General features: G+C 42.0%; 1 protein-coding gene and 1 long non-coding RNA gene across 2 annotated transcripts in view; one reads left to right on the forward strand and one right to left on the reverse strand.

The window, feature by feature from the left end:
• The window catches only part of TINAGL1 (tubulointerstitial nephritis antigen like 1), a 92,209-nt gene extending 87,172 nt beyond the window's left edge, over positions 1-5,037 (reverse strand). The window contains exon 1 of the mRNA XM_068268914.1: positions 4,930-5,037. The gene's annotated coding sequence lies outside the window, so the exon portion shown is untranslated. The remainder of the gene's footprint in view (positions 1-4,929) is intronic.
• The window catches only part of LOC137546440 (uncharacterized), a 36,950-nt gene that overhangs the window by 9,055 nt on the left and 3,779 nt on the right, over positions 1-24,116 (forward strand). The gene's annotated exons all lie outside the window — the stretch shown is intronic.

Genomic DNA, 24,116 nt, shown 5'->3' on the forward strand with positions numbered 1-24,116 from the left:
TCACTTGCACACTATTTTGGCTGTTAGACTTAGCAACTGCTGTTCAAGAAATGCTTTTGAAATCAAAGAAAACCACGAGAAGGAGATGGACTAGTCCAAAACCTGTCAGTTTTGTCAAACAGGCTCCGCCCCCCCTTTTCTTTCTCAGAAAGCTCTGTTGGTAGGCTCTGATCGCTGCTGCGGGCAGTATTATTTTATTTTATTTTTTATTAATGTATTTGTTGTTGTTGTTGTTTTTTAATAAAATTGACTATTTTTTTTCTCCGTACCCCCAAGATCCAATCAGCAGGATCGTCTCTCATAGGTATTAGCCTATGAGAGCGATCCTTTCTCTTTCCTCTCCAGGGGACAGCTGAGTGACAGGGCTGTCCCCAGTACTGTGCTGTATTAGATCACAGCACTGTACTAAGAAAAGAAACGGCTGTCTGCTAGCGGCAAGCGCTCAAGCAGGGATGCGCGATCCCCGCTAATCTCCGCCCACCGCTCTTGAGGCTGATTGGCATTAGGCGGTCCTGTGGCTGCAACATTCTGGACGCTTATCGGCGTTAGCCTGTCGGGAAGGGGTTAATTACAATATCTGATATAACTATAAACATATTTTTATTTAACACATCCTGGAATTCTAGTTACATGCAATGCTCACCTTCCAGTACGCTGGGAATTGCACCTTTCGGATGTAAGTTTATTCTGAAACATAACAGTCAGGGCCCTTTTCCACCAGCGCGTTTGCGCTGGCTGAATCGCAAAGTCGCAAACCGCTAGCGATTTTACAATCGCTACGGTTTGCTTTTTAACATAGGAATCGCGGAGAGGTCATTTCCACTACCGCGATTCGTTTTTTACCCGAACGTGAACGCGCGGCGGAGCGATATTTGCCGCGATTTTGCTATGCAGTGCATAGCATAGCAAAATCGCGGCCGCAAAACGTCGGGGAATCGCCGGTTTTGCGATTTAGCAATTGCTAGCGTTCAGAGTGAACGCTAGCGACTGCAGGTGGAAAAGGGCCCTCAGAGAACTTTGCAGTGCTTATCCTCTTAGGACTATAACTTGCAGTGCTAAAATGATTTGGATGGAAAAATCACACTTATTGTCTGCACTATCAAACTATTAACAGAGCAGGAAGCTATTACTGGATAAACAAACAACCTAAAAATATCTAAGTACAATGACTTGGTAAAAAGTTTCATTTTCTATTGCCTAAGAAAATAAAAGGCATAAAAGAACTATCTAGGTACAGAACTGCAGCATAAAGCAACATGAAAAACACAATACAAACTTTCTGTAATAGTCTGCTCTTCAGCTGAAGGAATGCTGGAAGATTAGTAACATTGTTTTGAATTTTTTCTCTGCTTATCTTTAGCTGAAGGATGCGATTAGCATTGAAAACCCAAATTGATACAGAATTACAAGCCTGTACACAGCATGCCAGGTAGTTCAGGGTCATCTAGACCTGCTCTGCATATCATGACAATAATCCGCTATTTAAAACCTCATGCATTCCAATGTGCCCAAAGGAAGCAGATAGTGACACAAAGGCTAATTCTAACCAGCAGGAATACCACAGCTTATGACTGAATTTAAAAGATAGCTGTAAAAAACGCACAATGATTGACAGTGTGTCAGAATGAGAGATAAAACATGTCTTTAGGACAAGAGTATAAATAGGCTGGTTACCCAGGTCCTGTACTTCTAAATTAAAATGGACATGAACTCTTGCACAGGTCAGAAGGAAAAAAGAAAGAAATGCACCCTGTGTGTATTTAGGGAGTTTAGATTGTGTAAGGCCAAAAACCCACTAGGAGCGATTTTCTGAGTGCTTTGCGATTTGAAAACTCTTGCTAATGTAATGCTATGAGTGTGATCCCACTTAAAGAGACTCTGAAGCGAGAATAATTCTCGCTTCAGAGCTCATAGTTAGCAGGGGCACGTGTGCTCCTGCTAAACCGCCGCTATCGCGCCGCTAAACGGGGGTCCCTTCACCCCCAAACCCACCCCCGCAAGACTTGGTCACAAAGTTGGTCGTGAAATGAGGCAGGGCTAACGGCTGCAGCCCTGCCTCCAGTCGTGTCTATCAGACGCGCATCGCCGCCTCTCCCCCGCCCCTCTCAGTGAAGGAAGACTGAGAGGAGCGGGGAGAGGCGGAGGTACACGTCTGATAGACGCGCGGGAGGCAGGGCTGCGGCGGTTAGCCCTGCCTCAATGCGGAAGAGATTCCGCTCTGTACGGGGTGGGTTTGGGGGTGAAGGGACCCCCGTTAAGCCGCGGGATAGCGGCGGTTTAGCAGGGGCACACATGCCCCTGCTATCTATGAGGTCTGAAGCGAGATTTATTCTCGCTTCAGACTCTCTTTAAGCGATGTGATTTTATAAAAATCCCCCATAGCATTACATTAGCAAGAGCTTTTTCAAATCACTAGCAATTAAAAATCGTCCCTAGTGGGTTTCTGACCTAATTCCCCCTGATCTGTGTCTAATCACAAATTGTAATTTGATCTCTCCCCTGTGTCAGCTGACTGCCATTGCAGATATGCTCATTTAAAAGCACAGGATGTTAACAATATGTCTGCTTCCATGAAAGCAGGAAGTAAACACAGCAGATTTATTGTAGGATTTGTATCAGCTGTAACACAGAAATGTTTTTTTGTCAGGCTGGGTTCACATATGACATAGCGTGAAAAAGTAGCGTATTATGCAGGTGGGATTGCGATTTTGTTATGCGTTTTTTGTAAGTTTTGCATCTGCGAATCTCAGGTGCGATTTCAATGCGTCTGCATTTGTGGTGCGTTTGCGGTCCGCTAATTGAAAACGCATTCGAGTTTTGTATGCCTATTGCATGCGTTTTGAATGCGTTTTTTCCGGCGTTTAATGCAAAATAACCAGGAAGTAAAGAGGAAGCGGAAATACATCATCAACATTTAAAAACCAACAAAATGCATAAAAAACGCTTGTAAAACGCTATGCATATGCATCACCATAGACTTTCATTATGTGCGCTTTGGCAGCTATCCTGCATAATATGCAACAAAACCAGCGTTTGTGAACCACATACTATAAATTGCAGGTCTCCGCATCTTTTTCTGCGTCCCATTGACTAACTTTGTTGCATAAAAGGCAGCGTTTTACGCAGCGCTACCGTTTCTGCTATGTGTGCACCCAGCCTAAAGGCTGGTACACACGAGGTACCACTGTAGCTTGTCGCTAGCACACCGGGGACGTGTGCGCGACAGCTCGGCGACAGCTCGGCGCCAGGTCCCTCTGTGCAGCAGGCGTACACACGGCGCACAGAGGGACAGAGATGCGGCGGAAGCTGTCGCTGAAGGTTTCTCCCCCCCGCCGGGACAGCTTCCACCGCAACTCTGCCCCTCTGTGGCGGACTAGCGACAGTTGCGGCGAAGTTGCGGCGACAGCTGTTGCAGGCGATTGGCCATGCCAATCGCCTGGCGACAGCTCTGACTAGCGACGGTTCGTGGTGCACGCGTCATGCACATGGGGGACCTGATGCCACAACACGCGCGTGCCACGTGGTTGCGGCGACAGTTGTAACCCGTGTGTATGAGCCATAAAGGTTATTATGCTGTTGCATATCATTAGAGCAGAGAGGAAGTTCTGGGTTCAGGTTCGCTTAAACTGTGCTTCTTGGAAACAAAAGAAAAAAGGCAGGTGCATCTGGTAAAAATAGTCTCATTATTACTCTAAAGACATAACGTAACAGTTATAATATAGCATCATAACATAGCCCAGCAAAGCATCATAACTAGCATAGTATGATAACAGTATAGCACTAGATCTATCATAAAACATAGCATGAAAAGGTACCAAAACAGAATACAAAAAATAACTTACAGAAAAGCATGTTTTGAACTAAATATTCCTTAATCTAATAAAGATGATTGCAAATCTCTAAACAATCTTTCCATTAAACCAATAGCATAAGAATAATACATCCTGGGTAGTGGAATTTTCAGCTGGTCTCTATCTGGTGGCTTTGATACAAAACTGTTTCCTATATAAAGATAGTGAAATGATCACTCATAGTTGTATTCACTTTCCTATACATGGAAGCAGTAGAGTGTTGTACCATGTTAGCAATCAGTAAAAGCAAGGAGTTTTGGATCAGGATGTTAGCCAATAAATGGTATCATCCTAATTCAAAACTCCTTGCTATACATGGAAGCATGGGTTATAGACTGATCTATAGGGGAATTGGCTAACGCAGTGTCATACATATTATTATTATTTAGTATTTCTATAGCGCTGACATTTTCCACAGCACTGTACAGAGTGTATTGTCTTGTCACTTAACTGTCCCTCAGAGGGGCTCACAATCTAATCCCAATCATAGTCATATGTCTATGTATGGGTAAGGTATGTATCATAGTCTAGGGCCAATTTAGGGGGAAGCCAATGAACTTATCTGTATGTTTTTGAGATGTGGGAGGAAACTGGAGTACCCAGAGGAAACCCACACAAACACAGGGAGAACATACAAACTCCATGCAGATAGTGCCCTGGCCGGGAACCCAGAAACCACTGCGCCACCGTGCATAGAGGAAGAGAGAGGCATTTACAATCAGATTGCAGCATGTGTGGTTTATTAAAGAGTGTGGCCCAAGTAAATAAAAAGCACTAGAGACTTAACAGGTGTGGTAGTTTTCACTTACATACAGGATAATCCCTGTCTTTTCTAATCATGATGTCCTACAACTGTCATGCAGCACGCAGCTACAGAAGCTCAGTGAGCTGTGTAATACTTCTGGGAGGAAATCACCCCCCACCCTCATATGGCATTATAATAACAATGGGTATGCTGACAGAGAGTGTGATTATTTTAGTGTCAGTATTAGATGTGACAATACCAATCACCCTTCTATATCAAATACTACAGAAATCCCGTAATTAGAATGTTGTGGGGCATTCACATGCCTCTTACCTGTGAGTTGCCTGGCTGTGACAAGTTCTCCAAGGTATGCAGTGTCGTGAGCCAGCAGTGTGTGCACTTGCTGGAGTTCTGTGTGGGACACTCCTTATTATGTGCAGTTCAAGCAGCATGGGCTTCACTGGCAACTCCCACAGAGCTGCTGTCATACCAGCCCCTCTGCATGAGCCTGCCCAGTATGACTCAGTGACAGGACTGCATGGACATCATACCGTTATCAAAAGTTCTTAAAGCATGACATCACATTCAGAGGGAAAGATGTAATTTAATTAGCTTGTACTCCAGTAAAAATCTGATTTATATCTGGCTAAATTCTCCCCTCCAAACTCTCTGAAATCGGAAAGAGAGACAACCATCAATAAAATATTTCAGAAAAAGACACATTTTGTGCCAAATCTCATCTTTTACGGAACATGTGATATTCTAGAGCAAAATATACTCTCACAAATTCCATAAATGAGCTTCATCACAAAAAAGGGAAAATAGATCATGCAAAAGATATAAACAACATAACCACAGAAATGTTTATTTTTGCATTTTAAACTGTATTGCCTTCAGGGCTTGTATAAATGAGGATGTTCTGTTCTGCTGCATTTGGTGCTCTGCAAATACCCAAAGACCGCAGCACTGTCACAGTACAAATACAGTCATGGAGCAGAGTGGTAGGTACACGCAGATAGGCATACAGTATAACAAGTTAGAAAACTTTACTAAAAGGGGAGCTCCAGTGAAAATAATATAATAAAACTTGCTTCATTTTTACAATAATTATGTATAAATGATGTAGCCAGTGTTTGCCTGTTGTAAAATCTTTCCTCTCCCTGATTTACATTCTGATATTTATCACATGGTGATATTTTTACTGCTGGCAGGTGATGTCAGTGGAAGGAGATGCCGCTTGCTTTTTTTGCAGTTGGAAGCAGCTGTAAACAGCTATTTCCCACAATGTACTGAGGTTCATAGACAGGAAACTGTCAGGACCATGGTCCTGACATCACTCTGTGGGAGGGGTTTCACCACAATATTACCCATATGGACCCCCCTGATAATCCGTTTGAGAAAAGGAAAAGATTTCTCATGGGAAAGGAGGTATCAGCTACTGATTGGGATGAAGTTCAATTCTTGGTTCCGGTTTCTCTTTAAGAAATGTGCAGAGATTAAATCATACACAACCATCAGGAAATGCAGCTTACTTAGAACACAGGCACACAGAATGAATACAGAAAGTCACAATACCATAGAGATCTTCACATCATTCTAGAGATAGTGACATCTTGTGGTTGCTTTACTATACTGCAGTATTGATAATTCTGTTGACACTGCCAACACCCCTTCTCAATAGATTAGCCTTAATCTGACAGCCCAATTTTCTTTTATCAGTTCTAAATGTCTTTTTGAGGGTAGAGAAAGAACATCAGCTATAATTTCTGCAGTTGGGCAATTATGCAATTCAACATGCCCTTGTTCTTGTAAGTCTCTCAAGAAATGGTACTTCACATCTACAGTATATGCTTGGTTCTCGGATTGACTTGTTCTGTTTGTGCAAATGCAATGCATCCTTGGTTATCCTCAAAAATTGTTGTAGCATCTATCTGTCTTTGATCCAGCCTAGGTCTTCCAATAGTTGTCTTAACCAAATTAGTTCTTGACTTGCTTGTGCTGCTGCTACATATCTGGCTACAGTTGAAGACAGTGTTACAATTGGCTGCTTCTTGCTGGTCCAGCTGATTAGTCCATCATGAAAAATCTGACCAATGTTTCACACGTGTTCTATTTTTCCCCAATTATGAAAAAAAAAAGATTGAAAACTTGGAAAAAGTTGCTTGATTCTATAAATCAAATTGACAATCTATCCTACTTGCGTGTGGTCCGGTATTAGTAATGGAGAGAATCCGAAGACATAACAACAAAAGTTGTTTAGGTGATGCCTTTAATGACTAACTGTACAAGATTATTTTGCAAGCTTTCAAAACTTTAAAGGAGTTATCAGGCAAAAAGTAATAAAACAAGCGCTACCTACCCAGGGCTTCCTCCAGCCCCAAGTTCCCAGCATATCCCTCACCGCAGCTTTCTGCTCCGGTCCACGTGGCGGTGATTGACAGTGCCTGGAGGTCGGCCTGACGTCATCGCCGGGGGCCAGTACGGAGCTTCGGTGAACAGCTGTGGGGAGAGCTGCGGCGAGGGACATGCTGGGAGCTTGGGGCTGGAGGAAGCCCTGGGTAAGTAGCGCTTGTTTTATTACTTTTTGCCTGATAATTCCTTTTAGTTTCTTTTTCTGGCATGTTTCAGAGCTGGATCTGATCGAGCTCTGAAACATGTCTGTAGAAGAAACTTAAAGTTTTGAAAGCTTGCAAAGGAATCTTGTACAGTTAGTCATTAAAGGTATCGCCTAAACAACTTTTGTTGTTATGTCTTCGGAATCTATCCTAAACCAATCAATTTTCGTAAAAACTGATTACAAAAATCAGTTTCTCCCAATCTACAAAAATAGAAAATTTAGATCAAATTTATTGTTCGAATAAAACAAAAAAAAATTAGCCACTCCTGATCGACTTACAGTGATAAAAATAGGAAATTCTAGTAGATTTCCCACTCGAATAAAAAAAACAATTTTATGTACAATCAATCTGCTGTAAAATCAAATCTTTTTATTGTATGGTGTGTAGCCACCTTAAGTCAAATGCATGTTTTATACGGTAAAGCGCTTCAGTCGACCAGTCCTGATGATGGCTACATACTGTGCACTTCATTAGCAGTCCCTGTGAGGGCTCGTTTCCACTTGAGCCGCATGAGTCTGCAAGACGCGCGGCGGCACTTCCAGGTCTGCGGGTATGCAGACGAATCCCATCAGCAGTGCCATGCACGGCTATGGGATTCACACCCTTTTGGATGGAAATGCCAGCCGAATTGCTAGTGCTAGAGATTCGGGTGGCGGTGCAATTGTTCTCTATGGCAGAGTTTCCAGGGGGCGATTTGCCTGCGCGGAAACTCTACGGATTTGGCGCGAAAACCGCACAAGTGGAAACGGGCCCTAAATCTTATGCATGTTACATGTCTTGGCCCATATGAGATATATAAATTTAAATGATGTTGTCTGATTTATTTATTTTTTGTAAAACACCTTACCATGTAATTTATGCACATACAGTATACTGTATATATTAGCAGGTGCATAGTTATTGTCAGCATCCCTACTTGCTTATTCTCCAAACACTCCCTCTAAGCTCTACATACAGGTTTGTGAGGTTTTTTTTTAACCTGTTAAACATCTTTTAATAAATGGTATTATGCTATGGCATGCGCTATTGTTCTTTAACCAGTTGAGGACCACAGGCTTAAACACCCCCCCCCCACCCCCCAGTGGCAAGGAGATTTTGTTGCCATCTGATTGCTGCTGTTTTTTTTTTTTTTATTTATTGTATTTTTTAACCTGTTTAACATCTTTTAATAAATGTTATTATGCTAACATCTTTTAATAAATGTTATTATGCTATGGCATGCGCTATTGTTCTTTAACCAGTTGAGGACCACAGGCTTAACCCACCCCCCCCCCTAGTGGCAAGGAGATTTTGTTGCCATCTGATTGCTGCTGCTGCTGTTTTTTTTTTTTTAATTGTATTTATTAATTTACATTTTTTTTAAAATAAAGTAATCTATTTTTTAAATACTTTCTCCCCCCCCCCCCCCCCCAAGATCCAATCAACATGATCACACCTCTCAAAGGCATCAGCCATTGTGAGGGATCACTTTGTGTGCCTCTCCTGGGGACAGCTCAGTGACCGAGCTTTCCGAACCCTGTACAGCGCTGCACTAGAACGCAGCGCTGTACAAAAGATAATTGCCGCTCCTTGTCCCCTAACAACCGGCAAACTCCAATCGCGGGTGGCAGGTTGTTTGCGGCTGTCTCCCCGTTCCTCTTGCAGTGAACCGGTGCTCGCGCAAACTCTCGTTCCCTGCTAATCTTGCGCATCACAGGACGCACCAGTGTGTCCTAGAGGAACGAGGAAGCCACTCTGCAGCCGCCATCCTGCGTTAGGCAGTCGCAGAGTGGTCAAAGTTGGCGAACCTGGTGAAATTAATACTTGGATACTGATGCATGTGAAGATATTGAGGTGGGCAAGTATTTGTAGACCCCTATAATAAGAGCCTATAATCCAATCTTAAACTTTTTTGGAACTACCCCTGGAACAGGGCCAGCACTTCCATAGGAGCAAACTGGGCAATTGCCTAAGCCCCCCAAGCTGGGTTGATGCCCCCCTCCAAGTCTCCCCCTAAGTGTATAGTGGTCCCCGCTGGCCTTGCAGACAGTGGAGTGAGCTCTCCTTTCCACTCAGCACGCTCCTCAAACAGTCTGAGTGCGCTCAGTCTTCATTCCCGCTGGCCATTTCTTCTCAGATACCTGGGAACATGTTGCGCTGAGTCACTAAGAAGACGTTTCAGCATGAATGAAGACGGGGAGCACTCAGACTGATGGATTTTTTTTCCTTTTTAGATATTGTGATAGATGCGCTGTTACAAATATGAATTACTCCCTTAAATGCGTTTTATATAGAAATTACGCGTAAAATTAAGGAAAAGCTACCTGTGACAGAGTATCCTCAACTATTTTTTAACTGCATGTGGTGCTTTTTTATCTTGTTGGAACAAAGCAGGAAACAGTACAAATGTCATACATATAAGCAAAAACACTACAACACAATATATACTGGCAGATCCAGGAATAAAGTATCATATTATAAATAATTTACCAAAAGTAACATACACAAGCTACATTTTCCCTGAAACCTTCACTAGTGTACTGTAACTTTACAGTCAACTCACACAAACAAGCAGGATAGATTTGCAGCAGCTACCGTAAATGTACTTTTTTTCTACAGGAATACTCCTATTGCTCCTAATACTGTACAAGCTTTTTTAAGTACTAAGCGCCACCAGGCAGCAATTTCTAGCTAATGGTGCAAAATAGTAGTAATAAGAACACTGATGTGCTGTAAATAATGTCACAGCGATGGATTTCTGCAGCATGGAAAGCAAGGAATTGCTAAACATCCTTCCCTGTGTGCCATTTAGCTGTTATAGCTGCAGCTCAGTATAGCCCAGAGGCCTCCGAGATCCCTATTATACAGGCGCAGTTATCTAACAGGTGTTTATCTGCAAAACCAGCAATTTTCTTTCTGTTTTTTTTATCAATGGAGAACGTAAAAATAATACTAAGAATGCTACTGTTACCGGGCAACAAGCCAACCATAATTACGCAAGCAGTGCCAATATCTGTTTTACTTCTTAAATGGTTTTATGTTTTTTTAATACAATAATGAAACGTTTCATTTGTTGCCTGGCAGTGTTCTTTACCAGCAAATCAAGGTTTCCATGTTAATATCTTACATCATCTTCTTAAAGGACAACTATCACAAAAAATTGTAAAATTTAAAATACATAAATATAAATATACATTTCTCCCAGTGTGAAATGCACTAAAAATGACTTATCCTATGTTGCTGTCACTTATAGTGCATAGTGAAAATCTGACAGGTCAGTCAGGTTTTCGATTAGTCCACCTCCTCATGGGGGATTCTTTTTGTTTTTTTTGGCTTAACATGTCAACTTTATTGAAGTAAAAGATAGCAACAGGACATATAATAATCACAGGTTGTCAAAATGCTGAAGAAATGTTGCTTGCAGTAGCAATATGAATGACAGTTACAGAATCTGAAGAAGTATGCATTGGGGTCGATTCATAAGAGTCTGTGCAAAAAAAAAAATTGGTGGGGAAAATACTGCATTTTGGTATTTTAGACTTTTGTGTGCCAATTCATAAAAATTTCCACATGTGCGGTAGAAGAAGTTGGGTAAATTAGCGAAGCCCATTGACAAAAACTTTTGCGGTAACAGCAGAGCATGTGGAGTGTCTTAGTGTTGTTAAAAGCTGTTCCGGGAAGTGAGAGCATTGTGATTCATCCCGACATCCCTTTAGATTAACATGTTTTGTTATACTGCCTCTGCTTGCTCTGAATATGCTATAAATCTATTAGTCTTTCTTAACATTCTATTTCATTGCCACAGCTTAGAATAACTTTAAAGAGAACCTGTACTGAGTAAAACATTTTAAAATAAACACATGAGGTAACTTCAAATGAAAATTGCATAGTTACCTTGCCATCAGTTCCTCTCAGAAGCTCACCATTTTCTTCTGACAATAATCCCTTCCAGTTCTGACAATATTTAGTCAGATCTGAAATATATCAGTTTCTGTCAGTAAAATATCAGTTGCTGTCAGTTATAGCTGAGAGGAAAATGGATGTACCAAGTAATGTCCATGTTTCCCTATGGCTCAAGTGGGCGATGTTACAGTTCAACTGTGTGCGGACCAGAAAGGTGTTATGGATAATGGCCATTTTCAAAATGGAGGACGGAAAATTCCCTTGATCACAGTGAACAAACAGGACGTGGGACAGGAGAAAGACACTGAGGAGTAGACTACATGGAAGGTAAGTATGACTTGTGTATGCTTATTTTGACTTTTCATTTTCAGTTCAGGTTTTCTTTAAGAAACTTTATCCATGCCATGCTTAGGTGATTTTCCCCACTAGTTCCTACACATCTTCAAACAGGAGCCCACATTTTAAACAGCCAAAGATATTTAGGGGCCTGTTTTGTTCCAATCACTCTGCTGCTGCCTGGGGGGGGGGGGGGGGGGGTACTATCAGATGTCCTCATCCAGACTTGCAGAAGACAGGGGCTGTTTCTATTGCCTCTCATGTCAGTCACAGGTCACAGTTCTTACTACTTCTGCTTGTGAGTCACGGCTCCCAGCACAGTCTCCTCGCACAGTCTCCTCGCACAGACTCTGCATTCTTTTCACCACTCCAAAGCAAATGGTATTGCTTTGTGGCTTTACCGCTTGTTGTAGGCTTTATGAATTGACATTTGCTGGCATTTGTTGAGGTATTTACTGCACAAGTTGATAATTTACCTCACTGCTTGATCATTTCAGCTTATCATGCATTAACAGCCTTTATGAATTGACATTTTCCTAAGGGCTCTTTCACATTAGGGCAGATTTTCTGCGTTTCAATGCAACGGGTAAAGTTTGCGTTACCCAAGGTGAAATGAAAGTCCATAGACTTTCATTTTAGCTTTCACATATAACGCAGCCTTTTTGTGCGTTGCGTTACACTGCACCCAGGCGCAGTTTTTCGTCCGACGCTAGCTTTATGCGTTACAATGTTAGTCAATGTAAAACGCACACTATGTGCATTTTTAATCCGTTGACGCAGGCAATCAGTCCCAGAATGCAACAGAGGAAGAATGTAGAAAGTTGAAAACTAAAAGAAAAAAAAATTACCTGCGTTTTCCTATGTGCTGTACCGCATTGAAAACGGATTAAAAACGCACACTCACTGCAGTGCAACGCATATTAAAACGCATACAACAAAATGTATGCTTTGAGCGTTCTCCAACGCAAGCTCTGATGTGAAAGAGCCCTAAGTGCTCATAAAGTCACCTGTTTTCTACATTACCGAATGTGGTAATGCTTTATGAATCTACCCCATTGTGGGGGAAGATAGAAAACCTGAGTAGTGCTAACAAAAAAGTAAAGAATATCAATAAGCGGCATGCCAACAGTGTCACATGCAGCAGGATATTAATTGTTTCCTTAACAACAGTTTTAAGAAAAATATGTGGAGTGTTAACTAAATCAAGCCAGGCCGAGACACAGTGGGCCATATGCAATTCACCTTTTCACCTGAGTTTTCTCCTAGGTGAAATTTTCAAACTTGTCAATAAAATGCCTTTTAAACAACCAGCAAGCAAACAAATACTCAAAATAATTTTGATAGTACTTGTTCACTTACTTTTTGGTACTTTTACAATTACAAAGTGCTAAAAAGTTATTATAATTCGAAGATGAAAAATGTTCTCCTAGGAGAAAACTAAGGTGAAAAAGTGAATTGCATATGGCCCTGTAAGGCTTGGTGGTGTATTCTCCACAGGCAGCATGCAACACATGAGCTGGCGTGGAGGAGGTACACACACCAGCACAAGGAAACAGGCTATCCCTAGTATAGTGGAGGGGAGGACTGACTCCAATAGGAGATTGTGGCGCACAGAGCCGGTGCAGATCTGACAGCCACAAACAATGCTTTCGTTATAACGTCTCAGCGCAAAGTAGCGCTGAGCGCATAAACCAGAACTGAGGAGATCAGGACAGGTAGACAGAATGAACGCTTGCTAGCTAGCGGCTACTTAGCGACAGCAAGCGTCCAAAACAAGACAGACTGGAATGAGGCAGCCAATGCGATTGCAGCGATGGCGTGCCTCACAAAGACAGGACAGGATAGTCAGGAAATAGCAGGATCAAGATAGATGAACGTAACACAGACAAATATACAATAAGTATGTATTCCTAGCGTATTACAATTACAGCTATCAATGAAACTATTTGTAACGTCTGACTAACATATGTATATATCGGCAATGAACCGATATATGACATAAGCAGGAACGCTGACTAGGACTGGAGTAATACAGGGAACAGGACTCAGAAGGATTCGCTATCTCTTCGCAGAGATGAACGCAATCCACAAATGGTAACAGAACAGGATTCAGAAGGATTCGATATCTCTTCGCAGAGATGAACGCAATCCACAAACAGAACCAGGAGCAGGGTAACTACCTCAGCACGGGTGATCACGGTACGCGCAAACTACCAAAACGTGCTGGAAAACTGACTAACTGAACACAGGATATAAACAGTTAGTGTACGTATATATCAGCGACACTGATGTATCAACGTAACACGAATACAAGGAAAATAATAAACGTGCTGGTATGCATATATATTGGCAATGAACCAATATATGATGCAAAGACCAGCAAAGTATCTTTAGAACAAGAAACACGATCGGGGGCCGAAGCGACAGCAAGACAGGCTTAAACTGAAGCTATGAAAACCCAAGGAAACCCTGCAGGAAGCAGATCTTTATACTGAGGTCATCCAATGGGAGCAGACATGCAGATTCCCACACAGTTGAATGATAATCAGTCACAAGCTGACAGCAGGGAAAGGCCGACAAAGCTATGCAGCTTGCATGAAAAGAGATCAGAACTACCTGAGCTGCAGCACTACTACTTCCAGCAATGCCTGCTGCAGCAGCGATCATTACAGGCCCATTGGCCCATATACAATCAACTTTTTCACCTGAGTTATCCCCTAGGAGATACTTTTCTTCTTCTCTTTAAATTAACTTTTCAGAATTTTACAATTGAAAAAGTACTTAAAAGTTGTTGAAAAAAGGACTATTAAATGTATTTTGAGTATTTTCTTGCTTCCTGGTGTCTTAAAAGGTATTTTATGACAAGTTGTGAAAATATCACCTAAGAGAAAACTTGGGAGAAATAGTAAATAGCATATGGGCCATTGGCCTATATACAATTAACTTTTTCTTCTGAGTTTTCTTCTAGGTGATAATTTGAAAATTGTCAATAAAATGCCATTGAAACTCAAAATAATTTTGATTGTACCTTTTCACTTACATTTTGGTACTTTTTCCATTGCAAAGTGCTTAGAAGTTATTCTAAATAAAATATAAAAAATTATCTCCTAGGAGAAAACTCAGGAGAAAAAGTGAATTGCAAGGACTACTAGTAACATTTGTAGTCAGGGACTAAATAAAGGGCAATACAGTTAGCAATGTTAAGTATGGGGCGGAGCAATCCATGCATTCCAGATTTGCATATATATTTATTTGTTTGAGTCACCCCTACATTGGTGGAAGGGAAGGATAGTGTTAACTGCTTTTATCCAGTCATTCAAAGAGGGTACTGTGGGTTGTATCCAGTGCTTCGTAAGGACCTTACATGCGATCTGGAGAGAGTGCAACAAGAAGAGCTTTGTATATTTGTCTCTTCAACCTGGAGGCACAATGTTTATGAAGCAAAGCTTGTGGTCCAGAACCATGGAACATCCCATCTTATCGTGCATAAACTTGATAGTTTGTTGCCAATATCCCCGAACCACTGGACATGACCATATCATATGATTCATGTCCTCACATTGCACTTGGGACAGAGATATAAAGTACCTCATAGGTGATTCTTATTTATTTTTTTTATTTACAAAGGCACTTACTGAACAGCAGTTGCTCAGTCCAACTACCAAAATGGTTTGCAAATGGGTAGGTAAGCTGGACGGCATTATAGTATAGATCCTTTTCCAGAACGTGCTTATGTAAAGAATAAATGTTATGTAATACAGTAGTGATAATCTTCTATGAGGAGATGGACTAATCTGTCAAATCTGGTCGCCTTAAACTACCTACTGTAACAGGATTCAAGTCTGAAGAAGGCTGCACAGATGAAAGCTTACTTTTATTCTTTTAACCACCCTGGCGTTCTGATTAAATCGCCAGGGTGGCTGCGGGAGGGTTTTTTTTAAATAAAAAAAAAAACTATTTCATGCAGCCAACTGAAAGTTGGCTGCATGAAAGCCCACTAGAGGGCGCTCCGGAGGCGATCTTCCGATCGCCTCCGGCGCCCAGAATAAACAAGGAAGGCCGCAATGAGCGGCCTTCCTTGTTTTGCTTATATCGTCGCCATAGCGACGAGCGGAGTGACGTCATCGACGTCAGCCGACGTCGTGACGTCAGCCGCCTCCGATCCAGCCCTTAGCGCTGGCCGGAACTTTTTGTTCCGGCTACGCTGGGCTCAGGCGGCTGGGGGGACCCTCTTTCGCCGCTGCTCGCGGCGAATCGCCGCAGAGCGGCGGCGATCAGGCAGCACACGCGGCTGGCAAAGTGCCGGCTGCGTGTGCTGCTTTTTATTTCATTAAAATCGGCCCAGCAGGGCCTGAGCGGCAGCCGCTGGCGGTGTTGGACGAGCTGAGCTCGTCCAGACCGCTCAGCTGGTTAAATTAGCCAATAAATGGAATCATCCTGATTCAAAACTTCTGTTGCATTCTGATTCAAATTTTTTTCTTTTTCGAGAACACGGTCCTTTAACCTTTAGTCTCCTTAGAGGAAATCTGCAGCTCATAGCGGTAACCCCAACCCTGACTCATGGTAGCCGCCGAGAAGTACTGTATGTGCAGAGTATAGTGCACAGCGGGCGTTTGCAACTTATCTCCCCCTGGGATCCAGACACTGGCAGCCATTCTTCTTCGGGTCCACGAAGGCTTTCAATCCCTCTGGTGAGATCATGTTATCATGACCACAGACGGTGATCTCACTATAGGGGTAGAGCGCGGAGGAGAATTGCAGCGCTGGATCCAGGAGAGCTGAGTAATGTCTGGGCTGCTACAGATCTATCTAGCGACATGTTTTTTTCCTGATTTTAGGGTCTAAAAGCATGTGAAAGAATTGCACCGCTTTTAGACCGCTAGGGAGATTAATAAACACCAAAAGGATATACATGCCATAGTGCCAATGAACAGTGATCTGCCATTTACCCAGATAATCTACCCTTCCTAAATCACAAGGGGCTTGAGTCACTAACCGCTAAGTGTTAGTGCTGGAGTGAAAAGCCTCTTAGTGCCCCATAAGTAGCTTTGCGCACTAACGGCCACGCAAAGCTACTTCGCGCACAGCCCCGCTCAGTGCGCGTGCAGTGCGGTGCGCCGGTAATAGTGCGTGGTCGCACCCGCTGCCTTGTAAACTTCGCACCCGGTGCAATGAAATGGTGCATCGGGTGCCCCCAAAACTGCACATCAATGCACTGCTTCAGGGGGCACCCGGGTGTGACGTTTACAGGTCAGCGGGTGCTACGTTATTGTCGCACCGCACGCTATTACCGGCACATCGAGCTGCACGCGCACTGAGTGGGGCTGTGTGCGATGTGTGGGCGCAAACCACCTAACTCCGTGGTTTGCACCCACTACCTCCTAAGGCAGAGTGTAGGTTGTGAAGCTCAGTCACCTGTTTGCCAGCACTCTCTCCTGTGTCCTGTCATTGGCATGTATAGTAATTATACTGTATACTGAACTCACATCAGGTAAAACTAAATATTTTTCCTTATGTATTTGTTATGAGATGAATTCTTTTTTATTGTTTCCTTCTAGTTCAAGATTGCAACATTCATGTGTGTAAGTCATTTTTTTCGTTATGTTATAGACCTTTCACATTTTGTGTAAGGCTTAAATCTGCGGTGAATGTATGGGTGTTACACAAGAGTTGTGTAAAATATACATTTTAAAATAGTAAAAGTAACCTATATCTGGGCATTTTCTGCCTGCGACAGCATGTTGATTGCATTTACTGTACTTCTATATTTTCCAGGAAATGCGTCTTTATCAAGGCCCCCTTTGAAAGGAGCTGTTTCAGCATTATTTTGTTCAGTTCAGGACCCCAGTTCCCAGCAGTTTTATGTCTCAGGAAATTACTAAATGAATTCTGTCACTGGTCATGAGACTGTCCTTAGCACATCACAGAAGGGCACTGTGACCCTGTCTCCCACCCACAGCAACAATGACTCAGTGCCAGTGAGGAAAAGTTTGAGGACGTCACGTCAGGGTGATATTGCCCCTTATCTTGCAAAGACTCATTCTCATTTATACTGCCACTCTCACTGTGAGGTCATGTATAAAATGTAACAAGATGCTCTTTTAATTATCGGCAATGTGAGGACTGTGTATCCAACATTCCTGTGCTAGAATATTCCCAACAGGTATTTCTCCAAAGATCTTTTGTAGGAATCATAAAATAAACTTACTTTTTACAAGTCAGAGCTTGAAGTGTCCAATACAACACCACAGCATGTTAGATGAAACCAAGGTCATAAATAGGGCATACTTTACTAAAGCCACAATACAATGCTATCAGCAATCTCCAGCAATGCCACAAAATTGTCATCTCACATTTGCTAAATTAACATTTCCTTTGTGGGTAATGAAAGTAAAGACATATCAATGTTCAGCAGGGTTGCAACATTTATGTAGTGCCAGCCATATTTTTTATCTCTTTTTTAATAATATCCTCAAGACTATTAGCATGCTTTTCACTAGGTCATTTTACAAGAAAGGCATGCTTTATTACAGCTAAGCTTGTGTGCATCCTTGCAAAGCCCAGAAACCTGTATCTTGTGGGTGAGTGATTGCTCCATGCACAGGCAAGCATGCTTGTTCAGCATACATGCAAGACAAGGTGAAAGACCATACTTGACAGTAAAGTTCTGTACACACAGTGGCGTAGCAATAGTGGGTGCAGAGGTAGCGACGGCATCGGGGCCCTTGGGCCAGAGGGGCCCTGAAGGGTCCACCCTCTGTCAAAGTATTAGCTCTCTATTGGTCCTGTGCTGGTAATACTCACTTCTATAGATGCTTTGAATAGTAGTAATCCTTAACACACTGTTCCCAATCCCCTACTTGCGTCTCTGACACTATGGTTGTCCTTGGCAGGTTTTGGTGCGCAGTATCAATTGTTATGTATAGAGTGCTTGGGGGGGCCCATGTAAAACTTGCACCGGGGCCCATAGCTCCTTAGCTACCCCACTGTGTACACACGTATGAGTACTGTTGGCCGGCATGGATTGGGATTTGATCTCATAGGCAACAGGTCAGGCCCAAAGCTGTACAAACACTTCACTAGCCTAGATGCTTTGTGTCTCTCACTATGGAGGCAGGAGGAGAACATACAATGGAGGACCTTCTAGTAGATCGGGTGGGTTAGGAGAACAATGCACTTTGGGGTCCCATGGACGTCAGATATTTCTAAGGATCCAGAATGGTGGATTCTTATGCAATGTGGGGGGCTCCTGTACACTTTAGATTCTCACTAACCTCTTGCCCAAGGTGGCCAGCTGCCTCAGCCTAATTTAACCACTTAATGCCAGGCCATTTGTGGCTAAAAACAGTCGCGCATGCAAATATGTGGGCATGCGCTCACATCTGCGAGAATGCCCCCTCACGCCACCCGTGGGTGCACTCCATTCCTCCATGGTTTTAAAATGTCTGTTTTGTACTGAAAACTGCAAAACAGGAAGTATTAAAACGTCCATTTTGCAGTAACTAGTTAATCTAGCATGTGTTCATAGCTTAAATTGGGTTCATTATATAGCTTCATAAATACTAAACTTCAAAAACTGACATTCACCCACCAGCCAAAGAGGTTATCAGTCATATACAGTAAATGGATTACTATATACATTCATAAATAGCGTCTGAAGTTTTATGGTGATAAATATAGTTGACTGTCATGTTTACATTTCCAGGTTTGCACACCAAGACAGGTCTCCCATTTATTACAAACCAAAACCTCAGGGATTTTGTGTAAGAAGCTCACAGAAACGTATAATCTCGTTATTAAAAGCACTGCTTAGTATAATGTTGCCAATATTACAATAAAAATCAAAGGTAATAACTTCCAACATATGTCCATACAGCGATACCATCCCTGTAGGACAGAGAGTGGACCCATAATTCATTTTGCCTATGAAAGTCATAGTTCAAATAGAGTAAGTCTATTATTTAGCCACCAAGCATACATGAAATGCTGTGTGATATTTCATCTAATGCTAATCTTAAACCAAAGCCGAACACTAATCTTTTCTTTTTAATAAGGCTTTCATAACCCTAACCCTAATTATCCCTAACCACAGCCCTACCCTCACAACCTTACAAACATTTGGGGTTCATAGATGTTCTTACTGGTGCAGTAATACTGACATATAATTTTGATTGGCCAAACATCTGTATTTTTAACATATACAGTGGGATGCGAAAGTTTGGGCAACCTTGTTAATCATCATTATTTTCCTGTATAAATCTTTGGTTGTTATGATAAAAAAATGTCAGTTAAATATATCATATAGGAGACACACACAGTGATATTTGCGAAGTGAAATGAAGTTTATTGGATTTACAGAAAGTGTGCAATAATTGCTTAAACAAAATTAGGCAGGTACATAAATTTGGGCACCACAAAAAAAATAAATGAAATCAATATTTAGTAGATCCTCCTTTTGCAGAAATTCGAACCTCTAAATGCTTCCAGTAGGTTCCAATGAGAGTCTGGATTCTGGTTGAAGGTATTTTGTACCATTCCTCTTTTGTCATTTTATTGATTCCAAAACCTTTAGAACTAATTATTTGAACTTAAATTGGCTTGGTAAGCTCAGTGACCACTGACCTACATACACAGGTGAATCCAATTATGAGAAAGAGTATTTAAGGGGGTCAATTGTAAGTTTCCCTCCTTTAATTTTCTCTGAAGAGTAGCAACATGGGGGTCTCAAAACAACTCACAAATGACCAGAAGACAAAGATTGTTCACCATCGTGGAAGGATACAGAAAGCTGTCTCAGAGATTTCAGCTGTCCGTTTCCACAGTTAGGAACAAACTGAGGAAATGGAAGACCACAGGCTCAGTTCAAATTAAGGCTCGAAGTGGCAGACCAAGAAAAATCTCGGATAGACACAAGCGACAAATGGTGAGAACAGTCACAACAACATCAACATCATCTTGCTGCAGAAATAGTCACTGTGCATCATTCAACCATTCAGCACACTTTACACAAGGAGGTGCTGTATGCAGAGGAAGCCTTTTCTCCCCTCACAGCACAAACAGAGCCACTTCAGGTATGCTAAAGCACATTTGGACAAGCCAGCTTCAAATTGGAATAAGATGCTGTGGACTGATTAAACTAAAATTGAGTTATTTGGGCATACCATGGGGCGTTATGCATAGAGGAAAAAGAACACAGTATTCCAAGGAAAAACACCTGCTCCCTTCAGTAAAATATGGTGGTGGTTCCATCATGCTGTGGGGCTGTGTGGCCAATGCAGGGACTGGGAATCTTGTCAAAGTTGAGGGACACATGGATTCCACTTAGTATCAACAGATTCTGGAAACCAATGTCCAGGAATCGGTGACAAAGCTGAAGCTGTGTCGGGGCTGGACCTTTCAACAAGACAATGACCCTAAACACTGCGCAAAATCCACTAAGGATGTTTTGTAAACAGGAATGGTGCAAAATACCTTCAACCAGAATCCAGACTCTCATTGGAACCTACAGGAAGCATTTAGAGGCTGCAATTTCTGCAAAAGGAGGATCTACTAAATATTGATTTCATTTATTTTTTGTGGTGCCCAAATATATGCACCTGCCTAATTTTATTTAAACAATTATTGCACATTTTCTGTAAATCAAATAAACTTCATTTCACTTCTCAAATATCACTGTGTGGCATACATTTGAAATCGGTGCTGGTAGACTTGGGCGCAGGATACAGCCGGTATATGGCTGATCCTGCTGCTGCACAAGTCCGGGCCGTTTTGATTACTATTTCCCCTCCAGGCCACCATGGATAGTGTAGGAATGATATAATTCGGCTTCCAGCGATTGCTGGAGGCCGAATTATTGTGTTTTTTAAGCAACTTTAAGCGGCGTTACTCACTGAGCCCCACTGTAGTTGTAATTCCCATTATAGTCTATGGTGGTGACGGCTGTGCCCAAATCTAGCAGCGCTGAAAAGCACTGCTAATACTGTGTGTGTCTCCTAGATATATTTAACTGACATTTTTTATCGTAACAACCAACGATTTATACAGGAAAATAATGACAATTAACAAGGTTGCCCAAACTTTCGCATCCCACTGTAGATTACATAGATCTTAGGTATTAAAAATGGTACCTATCCTTTTTTTTGTTGTTCACATTTTTGAGGGTCACCTGTAGGACCTTGCCTCTTTTTGGCAAACAAAGCACAGCATTGTCGTAGAAGGATGTTTGCACAGATAAGGTGTATAAAAATATTTTTCAGTAGTGTAATATTAAATATGTAACAACAGTACAAGATTTCATTGTTTGTATATGCTTATCAGTTTGTATATATTATAATACATTTTTGTAAAAGATCTGATATAAAGTCAATGTACTACAGCTCTGGTGTTTAATCCATATATCCAGACTGTCTAATGATTTACCTACTCACCAACTGATTGTCCATCCTTGCAGGATTTACAAGTGTTTGCTTTTCTCAAGTGAAGAAAAGTGATGCATGCACTTGCAATTGCTAAATTTGAGATCTCATACATCCTTATCCCTGCAGGTGTTTGAGTTAGTTTGGTTGTGTGTGTGGTTAGACGTTATATCAGCTGATGTATGGGTATCACGGCTGTGTTTACAAATTTTTATAGGGGGAGGGGGGGTGATATATTGAGGTGCTGATGATATTAGGGAATACAGGAACATATTTCTGTCATTTTTCTGTCTGCTATATCTCACATGTGTATTCTGCTTTGAAGCGATGGTCATCTGGCTGTACTACATTTGCATCTAAAGGGACTTCAGTGAATAGAGCTGGGGTGTTAGCCTCCAGCAAAGACATTGGTTAATTAGACAATGGCAGAAGTGAAGGGTTTTGTTCTACCTTATCTGGAGTGGAAGCTTGGAAGTCATTGACAACTGAAACATTTACACTTCTGTTGAAGGCTGTTAAAGCATTGTGAAGAACTCTAGACTAGCCAGGAAGAGCCTCCTGTGTGTTAAACACTATTTCGTTGTGAGGAAATTAAATTATTGGTGGAGGTGCAAACTATATCCTTATCTTTGATCAGCTAGGACATACTGTCAACAATGGGGTTGTCACCTGTAACTTGGACTAGGGAAGTCTTTTCATGTATGTGGGCTATAGTACATTTTTCACATGTGGATGTTAGATCTCTGGAAATCCAATTATGGCTGAGGATGTAATTAAATCTAGTTCCTCCGTCCAAACAGGCTTACAGCCTCAAGGCAAATATTTCATTATAAAAACCAGGGGACAGATACCTCAAATCAGTCCCCTCCTGATGGTAGCTGCAGCTGGACTCCTGGCCCAAGCTAGTGGACTCCTGGTCTAACCAGAATTGTGTCCGTCCACAAAAGTCCAAGGTTCTTCTATTTGGTTTCCTGTATTTTGGTAAGCAAATCGCCTTGTGTGCATCTTCGTAACTCTTAATTTTGTAACTTTTTACTTTGTTTTTGTAATCTTTTGTATATATTCTGTTCTGCATTGTTCCACTTTTTTTTCCTGGAATATTAAATTATTATTTAATAAGCTTGACTTCTGCTGTACTAAACTAACACTCATAGCCTAGAAGAGATTGAAGTGTGTATAAGTCCATGCCTGATTGTATGATTGAGCGACACTACCGTATAAGATTGTAATTGCATTGTGTGTGGGGCGTTTGTCATACGTTGGCCTAAAGCGCGCAGCTGACCCAACGTACGAAAACGCCAGTGCGAGTAGCTCAAGTGAGTGGCCAACAGTATCGTTTGGAACGACTGTTAGTGGTTTTGCTTCACTACAGTGTAAGATTGCAACTGTGTGTGTGTGTGTGGGTGCGTGGCGTTCCCGTATTCGGCCCAAGCGCAAAGCTGACCCGAATACGAAAATGCGGATTGTGCGCTGAGGACTCGACAGCAGAGTGGAAGTGTCTAGCGAACCGCTAGTGGTGGCAGTGAGAGGTGTTCTGAGGGGTCCCAGCCTTGTTTTTAGCTCGAATAAGGCTGCTCCCCGCTTGATCTGGTCAAACCCGTAGTCGGGAACCATATACGCAGGCGTGCCGCGGGCCGGTTCCTGACAGGGGGGATAAGGGGTAACTTAGTGTGATAGTATTTATGGCTCGTCAATAAACTTTTTGATGCTTGCCTAAGCAGAAACCTCTCGTTCTTTTTACTATTATTAAACTTATATGGGGCCAAAGAGTCAGTAATGTTCTGTATCTCTTACGCAACTACTTCTAGCTCTCCCCCATCTAATCCATTCATTAAGGTTAGACAAACCTGTGTGCAAGTCTCAAAATACTTTTCCCACCGGTCTTTCTATGGGGAAATGTCTGGTCTGAAAAATATAGGTAATGTGCAAATAAAATATGTTTGAAGCATCGCTAGATGAGTGTTTTGCAGATCAGGTAGATTATCAAGAAATATAAGTGTTTTCAGTCTATGTTCTGAATAAAAGTATTCTGCTTTCCAAAGGGAGTTAGCAAAGCTGGTATGCAGATCCACTAATACAATGTCCAGTATACAGTTAATGACCTTAGCTAAAAAGCGTCACCAAATGACATGTGTAACACCTGTCAACAACTATATGGCACAGGCCTGCACCAATAAACAGTCCTAGCAGGTCTGCATTAAATGCATTGATCAATAACATTCAGCAGCGCCATAGTGTAGCTCTGCTCCATGCAGGCTCTCACCACCGC

This window comes from Hyperolius riggenbachi, chromosome 2 (genome assembly GCF_040937935.1).
Source record: "Hyperolius riggenbachi isolate aHypRig1 chromosome 2, aHypRig1.pri, whole genome shotgun sequence".
NCBI classification, from domain to species: domain Eukaryota; kingdom Metazoa; phylum Chordata; class Amphibia; order Anura; family Hyperoliidae; genus Hyperolius; species Hyperolius riggenbachi.